Source organism: Vigna unguiculata, chromosome 8, assembly GCF_037176805.1.
Source record: "Vigna unguiculata cultivar grain cowpea cultivar isolate G323 ecotype 2 chromosome 8, ASM3717680v1, whole genome shotgun sequence".
NCBI lineage: Eukaryota > Viridiplantae > Streptophyta > Magnoliopsida > Fabales > Fabaceae > Vigna > Vigna unguiculata.
The window spans coordinates 24,738,531-24,752,132 of NC_140799.1; positions in this window are offsets into that span (position 1 = coordinate 24,738,531).

A 13,602-nucleotide genomic window follows, 5' to 3' on the forward strand; every position below is an offset into this window, starting at 1 on the left:
TTGTTTGTGTCATTGGGCCCACTCGACCAATCTGTATCATTGGGTCAGTCTTACCATCACTACAAAAAAAATTGAAATTACCGACAGAATTTTACCGACGGATATACTTCTGTCGGTAAATTTGAATTACCGACAGATTTTACCGACGGATTCTCAAATTTTAATTACCGACGAAAAAATCCGTCGGTAAAAAAAATTTCATTTACCGACAGAAAAATCTGTCGGTAAAATCCGTCGATAATTCAATTTTTTTTTACCGACAAATTTACCGACGGATTTTTCCGTCGATAAAAGAAGCGGGAAATTTTCCGCCCAAATTTGAATTACCGACGGATTTACCGACGGAAAAATCCGTCAGTAAAAAAAGCGGGAAATTTTTTGTCCTAATTTGAATTACCGACGGATTTATCCGTCGGTAAAAGAAGCGGGAATTTTCCCGCCCAAATCTCACCTTATAAGAAGACGAGGAGAAGAAGAAAAGAAGAAAAAGAAGAAGAAGAGAAGAAGAAGAAGAGAAGAAGAAGAAGAGAAGAAGGAGAAGAAGAAGAAAAAGAAGGAGAAAGAGAAGAAGAAGGAGAAGAAAAGAAGGAGAAGAAGAAGAAGAAGAGAGGAAGAAGGAGAAGAAGAAGAGGAAGAAGGAGAAGATGAAGGAGAAGAAGGAAAAGAAGAAGAAGAAGAAAAAGAAGGAGAAAGAGAAGAAGAAGGAGAAGAAAAGAAGGAGAAGAAGAAGAAGAAGAGAAGAAGAAGGAGAAGAAGAAGAGGAAGAAGGAGAAGATGAAGGAGAAGAAGGAGAAGAAGAAGAAGAAAGAGGAAGAAGATGACAACGGCGGCGGCGGCGACGGCGGCGGCGACAGTGGCGGCGACGATGGTGGTAGTGGCGACGGCGATGGCGACGGCGACGACGGCGGCGACATTGACGGCGACCACGAAAAAAAACGAAAAAAAAAATTGAAAGAGGGAGGAGGAAGAAGATGAATAGTGTAATTAATTTACCGACAGATTTTTGGTAATTACCGACGGATATTTAGGTCGATAATTATCGACGGATATTTTCCGTCGGTAATTACCGACGGATTTTACCGACGGATTTTTCCGTCGATAATTACCGACAGATTTACCGACGGATTTTTCCGTCGGTAATTACCGACGGAACATGATTTCCGTCGGTAAAATTTTACAGACAAGCATTTTACTGACGAATTTTTGACCGTCGATGATCCGTCGGTAATGTTGATTTAGCGACGGATTTTGGCCATTACCGACGGATTTTGACCGTCGATAATAATGATTTTTCTTGTAGTGCATTGGGTCGGTTGGTACCACTTAGATCGTTAGGCCGATCAAGCCTGTCCATGTCGTCGAGCCTATCTAGGTGTCGGGCTGGTTAGGCTGGTCGAGTCAGCATGTTGGTCATTCCCATCTAGGTTGTCATATAGGTTTAACGTACGAGTTATTGGGCCTGTCCGATACGTCTAGGTTGTCAAACCCACCCGACACCTCTAGGTAGTCTGGCCTGCCTGACCCGTGTGGGTCGTTAGGCCCGCCCAATCTGTTTGGGTCATTGGGCTCGCCTGACCCATCTTGGTCAATGGATCAGTTCGGCTCATCTTGGTTGTCGAGCTCGTTGGGCCCGTTTGGGTTGTCGGGCCCGCCCGACCTATTTGTGTCTTGGGCCAACCTGACACATCTGGGTCATCGGGCCCGCCCGGCTTATTTGGGTCGTCGGGCTTACCCGAGCTATTTGGGTTGTTGGACTCACCTGACCCGTTTGTGTCGTTGGACCATCCTGGTCCGTCTAGGTCGTCGAGCCCACCCAGCCCATATGGGTCATCGGGCCTGTCTGACTCGTTTGTGCCGTCAGGCTAGTCTGGTCCGTCTAAATCGTCTGACTAGCCCAACCCGTCATGGTTATCGGGCTTGTCGAGTTCGTTTGGAGTTGAGTCTAGAGTGAGGTTGAGTGAGAATAATTTCAAATTCCACCTATTTTGAGGGTATCTAAATTTCTACTAATTCTCTATCCAAACAAAACATTTCATTACAAAGAAATTTAAATTATTCAAAAAATTGAATTGTTTCATTAAAATACTCTATCCAAACACACCATAAAGGTAATGTCGTAATCATTTCCAACATCCCACGTAGTGTATTGTATCTTTTCACCTTGTGGATTATGATACATCAGTAGCTAAAGGTTACAATTACAATTAGACAAACAGGATCCCATAATTATGATCTTTCACATACACAAAATAAGTTATTAACTCAACCAATTTATGTATTTTCAATACAATGTGAAAAATGTGTAATGATAATTTTGTAGATAAGTTGTCAAAATTTACGTTTGACCTATAAGTGTCATACAGAAAAATTATATTTTACTCTTGACCCATATGGGTTAGACATAAATTTACGTTTGACATAATTTTTACATCTAACACTTATAGCTCAAACGTAAATTTGTTTAAATAAACTCTAGCGTGCTCTATTCCTTTCACTTTCTCCACTACGTCACAAACAAAGATAGATAGAATAATGGGAGGGTTGAAAGGTTGGACTTTAAGATGCATATGCGACCAAGAAAAGACAATAGTCTACAATTCCATCTATTTAGCTTATTTCTGACTTTGCCAACCATACCTTACCTAAGTTGTTGTTTCCTTGGATTCTCCCTATAGGTAGTCCTAAGTACTTGAATGGGATTTTCAAGTAGCTATAATTCAAGATCCCTAAATTTTTTTCCATTATACCCTTCTTTATCTTTGTTCTGCCTATTTTACTTTTTTATGGAAGTTAACCCTTAGTCCTACTACCAACTCAAAGGTTCTCATAATGGTTTTTATAACCAGTATATTATTAATGTTAGCTTCACATACAAATAATGTGTCATTTGTGAACTGTATAGTACACTTTTCCCATTTCCCATATTCCCCGCTCTTACTCCTTCATACATACACTTCTTAGTTTCCTATCTTACCATCCCTACTAATCCTCTACTTCTATTAGGAATAAGAATGATCAAATATCTTTTCAGTCTAATTACCTATGTCAAAATGACATTGACTAATACAAAGACTATGGATGATTTCATACAAACTTCATCCGACCAATCCTTTTACTATAAAATCCTAGCCTACCCAACATATAATACATAAATTCCCAACTCACTAAGTTATAGGCTTTTACATAGTCCGCATTGACTATTGTCATGCTCTTCTTTTTTTCTCTTAATCTCTACCACTACTCTATTAGCTACTTGCTATATATGTTCATCTTATTTTTTTCTAGACTTTAGAGGTGACCTTTTATACAAATTCCAACCAAATATATATACCTATTTTGTTTTGTTTTTTATGTACTAATATTATGAATGATGGATTACAACATGAAGGAATTTTTCCAAAACATTCAAAACAATTTATTGCTTGGATTACATCATGCTTTATAGTCTCCTAATTGGTTTTTATAAAGTAAAAAATTAAACTCATCTAGCATAGGACTCTTAGTATTACCACTAAGTCGGCATTAGTCAAATTTTGGCTAAATTCGGCCGAGTCAATCGCGATTAAAATTCGACTAAATTCAATCAAGTCGGGCCTTGCTGAAATTTGGTAATATTCGGTCGAGTTTGTCCTAGCCTAAATTCGATCGGATTTGGGAGAGTCAACTTCAACCGAATTTCGGCCAAGTCGACCCCAACACAAATTTGGCCCCACCCTTAGTCATAGGTCGAATCGAGTCGATGTTTGGGACGGTTTGTCCTACACTGAAGGTCAAGATGGCTAGCCTAAGCCAAAGGTCAAGATTGGTCAACCTAGCTCAGGCCGAAGGTCGACTTGGGCCAACTCCGGCAAAAGGTCGAGACGAGTCAACTTAGGTTGAAGTTTCAGATGGACCGACTTAGGCTGAAGGTTGACCTTGGTCGGTTTGGCTAAAGGTTTAGACAAGCCTATTCAGTCTGAAAGTCGAGACGGATCAGTCTAAACCGAAGGGCTAATAATATATTTAAAAATATTAATATTTTTTTCATGTTTAAGAAGAAAGTCCATGGGTTTATCGTGACCTATGGGATTTTTATGGGCTTTTTGGCCTTGTGGACTTTTTCAATGGGGGGCTCTTTTACCCTGTGGGACTTTTCGATTCAAACACAGAGCCGAGTTCTTTGGGGTAGACTAAATTGAACACTTTGTCTACCACTGATTTACATTTCCTTTGTTTTCAATTTATCAATATAGTTAATCAATGTTTTATCATCATTGCCTTTTAGAGATTGAAATTAAATATTTTCAAGGATAATACTAACATTAATTATTGCATTGAACCTATATTTAAAAAACATAACCTTACTTGGATCCTTAATCAAATTGTCTTTTTACTTCCACTTATTTTAACTTATTATCAATCCTCTCCATCTAATCCTAGAGTGGATGTATTCAAAGTTTGTATCTCCTTGTTTTAGCCAATTATTCCTTACCTTCTATTTCAAAATTGAATTTCCTTTATTACAAACCAATTTGAGTTTAGTAAGTAGCTTCATACATTCTAACCTCATAACCTCATCTTAGTGCTCACATCCAACTGATCTAGTTCTCCAATATACCTAGTTTTTTTTTCCTATGTGTTTATGATCCCAAACACATCTTCATTCCATGCTTTAGATCATATTTGAGCTTTTTCAGTTTATCTTTCATTACTACAATAGGATTCTTGGTTCCTTTATATGAATTCCTTAATTTCTTTAACATGTCATTAAACTTGTATGTTCTATTCCACGCATTCAAAATCCTAAATGGTTTCGATCACATTCAATGATGTTGTCTCTAATACCAAAGGTAAAATATTTTGTTGTAGGTCCAACAAGGCATATGACCTAATGGTCCTTCAAAGCATAAGATGATCCAGTTATATATTAGACGACCCAATGATCCACAAAGGAAGCTTCTCAATGATCCACATATGATCCTCCAATACAACTCTCACACGAATATGTTGTGCACAGATGAGATGAATCAATAGTCAAACGAGCTAGTGGTTCGTATCTCAAATGAGGTTGTGGTCCACACATCATATGTCTAGTAGTTTATCAGTTCAATAATTAGATGTCTAGTGGTTCAAAGATCAAACGTGATGAGCCCCTAACCCCTACCAAGGATGAAGGCAAGTACTTAGTGAAAATAAGCTTGTTTAAGAAGGAAGTTTCTTTACCTTCTTTCTTTTATTTAGTTTAGTTTTTCTTCTTTTTGGCTTAGGATAAAATATAGACTCATGCATTACTCCTTTGATTTTGTAGATTGCTCTTGGACACCCTTAGTTTGCTAAGGGGTGAAAAGCTAGAAGGATAAATAAGGGCCTTGGGAGCTTGGCCCAACATGTGGGGGCTACATTTGAAGAAGAGATGAGCTTTTGTTGACCTTCTAGATGGCTTGGGCACTTTTAGAGAGTAAGGAAGATATCATTGGCTACCTAGATTGCTTTAATTTATAAAACATAATATTTTTTATTTGCTAAGAGGTCTCTAAAACCATGCCTATTTAAGTGATCCTCTAGACCACATGTAAAGTGTTAATTAATATTGGATTTGAGAGACACCTTTGTGTGCATTTATGAGCTTTACTTTTATGAAAGTGTTCAACTCTTAGTTTTATCTTGAACCTTGGATCAAGTGGCAACAACCACCACTTATCTTGGGTTTGGTGAGATTGTTCCCCCCCTCCTAAGTGGCGGTAACCACCACTTATCTTCCATTTCTTTATTTTAATTGAACCTCTTTTCATCTCTTTTGAACTCTTAGAAGTGTAGTATCACATCTAGATAACTATTTGATTATCTTAATATCTAGTGGGAATCTTCTTGGAGCTTTCTTAAGAAACATTAACACAAACACCTTGCACTCACTTAAATCATAAGATGGATTTATATCATTTAATTAGATGTCTAGTAGTTCAAAGATCCAATGCCTACTCCATTGAACTTAACATTAATTAACTCAACTTTTCAATCTTCAAAACATTATATTTCTTCATTAAGATCGTAATCATAGCTTCTCATGGTCACTTCCTAAATCAATCTACTAGCATCATCTATAGGTTCATTAGATCACCTATCATTATACTATCTATAGAAGACTTTTGAGCTTTCTTATACTTCAGTTACACAAAACATAAGTTAGAACATCCATGAAGCATTTATGTAGTATATCATATCATTAAAACCCAACCCATGGATGATCCATCAAATTGTCTAGTGAAGTTCAATAAACTAACCTATTTAGTTAGACTCATTTGTCTAGAGAGTCTAACGAAGGTCATCTATCTATAATATCTAGCCGCTACCAAGGCTTTAAAAATTAATTTTAACAAACAAGTTAAAGTTCAATTAATTCCAATTAAAACTGTGAATTTAAACTCAATTATAATTAATTAAAGTTAATATTAAGTGTTCTAAATGTAATTGAAAATATACTTATTAGTACCCATACTCTAATTCTCGTATATTCCCCCCTCTCTCATGATAATGTAGCTTCATCAGTTGACACCGTTAAGTATCGGAGCCACCACTTTATTAAGACAAGTCTCATTCCATGAAGATAAAGGTAATCCTTTATACGGACACACAATACCTTATTCTCTACAATTTCTCGATTAGACCAAGGAACTATTGATTCGAATTTAGATTCCCACCAATCTTTGTTATCTTCAATTCACTTACCTACTTATGCGCCACATATCCCATTAAGCAGCATGTTGTCCCCTAGTTATTTTACTCAAGCATATCATATCCCTCGCTTGATCAATTTTTCCTTAAGGAATTCCATATCTGTATAACTTTCAACCCTCCATTAAAGATTTCATTGAGCTATGCCTTTTTTATTTTTTTAGTTTTCGTTTATTTTAAAATAGAAGGAAAAAAAAGTAATATGTAAAAGTTATAATAAGTTAATTTAGTAGTTGATGTATTTTTTTTGAGACCATTATATTATTAGTCAAAGTATTTAAGTGATCTAATTAATTAATTTTATGGCTAAGAGCATATATATGTCATGATATATTAAATGTGTAGATGCCAGCAATATTCTAATTTGATCAAGGGACCAAATTAGGAATATTGGAAATTAAGTAAGTAACTGATAGTAGTTACACAAGGGGTTATGGTCCTCATCTGCGAGCGCACTACGTTACGCATTATTCCTGCTCCTTTCTCTTCCTCCCCATCAAGAGATAAAATATAGAGGGAACCTTCAGGTGCTCTACAGTTGGAAGACTAGGTATCTTCTTTTTATCTACTGTTTCCAATAATAAGGTACGCTTCTGCTTATAGTCTTTTGAGAATTTGGGAACCGTATATTTATTTATGAGTTCATTGTACTAATGTTTTCATAAACCAACAATTGGTATCAGAGCGGTGTTAGTTTATCATTATATTTTATTCCCGTTTAACATGATCTCACGTTTTTCTCTAATTTTACGTAAAACCCTAATTGTGAGGTTTAGGGATTTTAATTGTCTTCGCTGCAAATGAAAAAGAATGTCGCAGTTATATGAAAACAGAGCCAAATGAATTAAGGATGAAAGAAAAGAACAACCTTGTAGAGTGAGAAACGTGAGGGGAGGAGCGTTTTCTTCATACAGTTTGTAAACTAAAAAAGGAAACTTTATTTGTGGGGTTCTCCAATATTAATTGTGATTAAATAATTAAGTGATTAATTAGGATCTGGCTTTCAAGATCATGAATTGGACTTGCAGAAGAAAAAGAGGGGACTGAATTGGAAAGGCAAAGTAAAAGGTAGAAGTGAAGAAAAGGACATGTTTGTTCTTTGGCTTTGCTTTATTAGCTACAATTCTTCATGTTCCATGGTAGAGTCCTGGAACTGTTATCTAGCTGCAACTATGTTGGAAGTCTCATATCGACTAGAGATAAGGTCAATTCACAATATATAAGTGAGGTGCAAACCTCACCTTACAAGCCAGTTTTGTGGGGTTGAGTTAGGCTTAAAAACTCACTTCTAACATGGTATCAAAGCCAAGTTAAAGCCTATCTTAGCGAACTTTCTTGGACATTCCACCCGATATCGAGCCGCTAACAGACCACCCACTAATTTCTTGTCCCACGCACGAGATGAATATACCTCGGCATGAGGGGGTGTGTTGGAAGTCCCACATCGACTAGAGATAAGGCCAATTCACAATATATAAGTAAGGTGCAAACCTCACCTTACAAGCCGGTTTTGTGGGGTTGAGTTAGGCTTAAAAACTCACTTCTAACAAACTATTTTCTTTCCCTCTTGAAATAGTTACGCTAATGCGCGAAATGAAGATAAATTTGTACGAGGAATCTCTTGCTCCTTCGAAAAGTGTGATTGGAAAAGTGTTCATTTGGAAGCACCTTAGCTTGCATGAGCATGATTAAAAATTCAATTTAATGTATCAGCGAGAGGAAGGCACACATTGACGTAAGGCATGCGGCATATATAAATGCATTAAAGTAAGCATGATTAAGTTTCTTTCTTTATTTATTTATAAAAGAATAAATAAATAAATAATTTTGGTTATATATATTTGGTTTTAGAATAATTAAGTATTCAAATTTTGGTTTCGTTTAACATTTTATTTACGAGCAAATTGAATTGAGATGTCGCCAAAGTGACCTATCTTGAGGAGATAGTCCATGAAAAATGTTAAATGTTCGTATTTATGTATATCCATGCGAGTATTGGTCGGTCCAAAGGAAGATCAATATTTGGATGGATTATATACACACCTGTGATAATAAACATGTGATAATTATAAGGTTTGGCTTTGTCGACCTAAATCAATCCAAAGATGGGTTTGGTGTTGGACATGCTTCATTATCAATGTTTGATCATTACAACAAGATACCCCTAGCAGTTAATATTAGTGTCCAAAGACTTGATATTAATGGTGTATTAGGTGTCTTGAGATGGGCTAAACCATTATTTGAATTTATTTATTCTTTTAGGATGTGAGCTTAATTATATTCTCTTGTTCTAAATTCGGCTATAATTCCTTTTATATTTGTCAACCTGAACCCAATTCTAGTTCTTAGTAGAACAAGTTTTAAGAACTCGAGTGAGAACAGGTAATTGTTCTTGGCTGCAATCTTGACCTTACACTAAGGTTTGAGAAATTCACTTCTTCTACGGACTCTAGTATCTTTGAAGAGATAAAAGGATATGAGAGGTGAGATTGATCAAATCATGTAAATCTTTCATTGGTCTACTCTAAGATCAATTTAGCTTTAGTACCAAGAAATAGTTAGTGGTTAGCTTTGGTATAACAACTAAACATTAGTGTTTCAATGAAGGGTTACATAAGCTACCGAAAGTCAATTGATTTTGCATTCGTTTGGAAACAATATATTCAGGTAGTCTTTAAATTCAAATATAATTGGAACCAGTTCACTTTTAGGTAATGATAAACTGTATATGCTTGTTAAGTGACCTTCTTATAATGAATCCATCGATATGGAATGATGTGGTACTAAGCATAAAATTGTAAATATTGATTTAGGAAAACGCCTAGGTCACACCTCTAAGCAAAGAGTTGAACGACATATGTCAAATGGGATCTTGGATTCCATTGACATCACAAACATTAATGTTTTTGTTGAATGCATTAAAGGTAAACATACCAAATCAATGAGATCAGAGGCTATGAGTTTTGTAATCCCAAATTAAAGACAAGTTTTGAGACGAGAACGGTCACATTCTTTAGGATATTGAGTTTGGGGGAAGAATAAGGTTAGATACTTTGTCTTTGAGGAAGAATCGATGACAATTCTAGATCCGATTCATACACCGATTCATATAGTTGCTTGTGATGAAGCAAGTTCAAATCTTCAAGAACAAACTCAAGATCCTCAAGAACCTGTGCTTCATGAGCCAATATCTTTGCAGATATCATTACAAGATCCTAATTCGGAAAAATGGATTGAAGCAATAAATGAGGAGTATAAATCCATGTAAGACAATATGGTTTGGGGACTTGTCCCATTATTATAAGGTGTGAAACCCATTGGTTGTAAGTGGTTTTTTAAGACCAAGAGGGATTCCAAAGGTAATATGGAGAGGTAGAAGACTTGTATTGTGGCAAAGGGTTATACTAAAAAAGAAAGGAGCTTCATCAAATGGATATCATGACGACATTTCTCAAAGGCAACATTGATGAGACGAATTATATGGTGGAACTAGAAAAATTTGTATTAGGAAACTCATAGAATATGAGTTGCAATTTGACAAAATCCATTTATAGCTAAAACAGGCATCTCGTCAATGGTACCACAAATTTCATCAAGTGATTCTCTCATTTAGTTTCGAAATGAATGATGTTGATAGTTGTGTGTATCACAAGTTCAGTGGGAGCAAGTTTAGCTCAATCTCATTCAATGTCCAAAAGGAAATTTGGAAATTTAGGAAATGCAGTCGTATAGAGTTTTGATGTATTTACAGAGAATAAGAGTTTATATGCTCACATACAGGTAGCCATATTAGTAAGGGATCATTAGGTATTTTGACTCAGTATTTTGCAAGATGCTATGAGGCATCAAATAAGGAATATGGCTGAGGGATTTTGTCACAGGGCTGTGCATTATGAAGTAATTGAAACACCACTTAAGTTACATTGTGACAATAAATCAGTTGTGTTGTATTCTAACAACAATAAGGTATAGAGTGAATAATTTTCAATAGAACAATAAGGGAGAAACTCCAAAATGAAAGATCCTCTCACTAAGGTATTACCACCCATGGTCTTTCATGAGCATATTGCTCATATGGGTGTTTTGTTGTTTAAGGAATCTTTGGTTTAGTGGGAGTTAGTCACTTTTATGTGTTTTGTGTTATATGTTTGATTTTATGCATGCATGCAAAGTCTTTGGACATACTTTGGATATTATTCAGAATTTACACTTTATATTTTAAGGTTCTGATATTGATCTCATTGATATAAAATAAGGACCAGTTGAAAATAGATGTGTACAGATCACCTTCACGTAATTTTCATGCTACACATGTCATGATGAATCCATGTCATTTAGTTCTGTCAGCATTAATGACCATTGTCAGGTTTAGTTGTGATTAATGCAATTAAAACTATTTTGGTTTTATATGTGGATGTAATTAATGGACGGGATCTTTAGAGTATGCTCAAGACATATAATGGCAATTTTGAGCTCATAAAGTCTAATACATTTATAAGGATTTATAAGGATATACATATATATATATATATATATATATATATATATATATATATATATATGATCAGTGGGAGATTGTTAGCAATTTGGGTCATATATATATATATATATATATATATATATGTGTGTGTGTGTGTGTGTGTGTGTGTGTGTGTGTGTGTGTTAGGACCATTATATTATTAGTCAAAGTATTTAAGTGATCTAATTAATTAATTTTATGGCTAAGAGCATATATATGTCATGATATATTAAATGTGTAGATGCTAGCAATATTCTAATTTGATGAAGGGGCCAAATTAGGAATATTTGAAATTAAGTAAGTAACTGATAGCAGTTACATAAGGGGTTATGATCCCCATTTGTGAGCACACTATGTTACCATTATTCTTGTTCCTTTCTCTCCCTCCCCATCAAGAGAGAAAATCTAGAGGGAACCTTCAGGTGCTTTAAAGTTGGAAGACTAGGTACCACTTTTTATCTATTGTTCCCAATAATAAGGTACGCTTTCACTTATAGTCTTTTGAGAATTTGGGAACCGTATATTTATTTGTGAGTTCAATGTATTAATGTCTTCATAAACCAACATAAATGTGTCAAACTGTGTAAACAACTCAAATGTTATCATGAAAACGTGTTGGTAGAGTAATTTACCTTGTACATTGTTTTCCTAGTTATATAGTAGAGTAGATATAGTAGATTTGTTTCAAACATTTTCTTTTTATCTTATATCTTATTTGAGTCATGTGTTCATTAATTTTTGAATTATTAGCCTTTTCATTCTATTTATAAAACATAATTTTATGAGATGAATTATTAAAGAATCTTCATTATTTGAGATTGAATTTTGAAATTATAAAATAATATGCTTAAACTAGCAACTATGTTGTGAGGGTTATTTTAAATGTGAATATAAATCTTGAAAAATTAAAACACAAATTAAGCAAATTACTTAAGCATGGATGGGTGGCCTAAGTGTGATAGCATAAGAAATAATATAATGTATTTGTTTTATATTCTTTTTTAAACTTAAATTTATTTTTAATTGAGTTCTCTATTCCACATTCAAATTAATTCAGTTAATTTGATTATTCTTATTTATTTCTTACAATTTGATTCTTTTAATCGCTTAACTTACCTGACTTTACAAGTTTATTATGATTATTCTAAATATATTGTTTTGATTACTTTTGTTTCTTAAAGTGTTTTGTTCACATATTTTGTTTTGTTCTATTTTACTTTACTTTTTTATTTTATGTTTTTTAAGTTTTGCTTTTAAAATTCAATGAATTTATCTTTGAGTTTTTCATTTTTTTTTTCCCCCTTGAATTGAACTTGGATTTATCAGCTCTTTTACTTTAAATGTAAAACCTATGATGACTTGATTGAGAATTTTTCCTAAGAACTAAATATAAATTTGAAATATAAATTTGAGACCAAAAGTGTTAATGAATGCAAATTTGACCACTCATTTAACTCTTCTAAAATTAACTTCTTATTTGATTTTTGTGCTTTAAAATGTTGATATAAATAGAATTTATTCTGGGGTAGCTAATTGAGTTTGAGATATAAAATCATGTTGAAAATAGTTTTTTAGTTGCATAAGTGTTCTTTGAATATTTTGAGGTGTTCTTATGTAGTCGAAGCTAAGTTTAAGTTCATGGATTAGCTAAGTTACAAGGAATTAAAACAAACATTGGAAGAAAAAGACAAAAACACATGTAAGAAGTGAAGAAATGGAGAAAATGAAGAAGGAAATGGTTGAGGAAACACCCAACAAAAATTGGACTTGAAGAAATAATATGGAAATGGAGTACGACAAACAAATGACGGACTATAAAGATTATGTGAAGGTTTCCCATTGCAAGGACTTTGATCACGTATTATTATAATTGATAAAAGATTATTTTAAGACAAAATTTAGATTTTGAGTGAAAATTTAGGTGGATTTGATTCACAAAATCTATCAAGAATATCAATAAACAAGATCTCCACTATCTCTTCAAATTTGATTAGATCTTCTCAAATCTCTACAACAACATATATTATCATGAAGATAACATAATTATTTAGAGATAATTGATCAATAGAAAGATTATATCATCAACAACAATTGTCTAAGAAGGCTTAGTCCAAAACCTATATAACGAGACATAGGGAATGCATTAGGTTACCACCTTTTGGTGGCTAAATTTCACCAGCCCTTCATCTCCACGTCCTTTCCTTCTCTTTTAACCTTCTCCCCTCTTCTTTCCACACATTAGAGTTTAGGGATTCTCATTTTTATGCACTTGCATACTGTTTCAATTCGTATTCTTCATCATGGTGATATATTTTTATTTACTTTTGCTTTGTAATTTCAATTTCATGGCTTGCTAATTCAGTGTATTAACT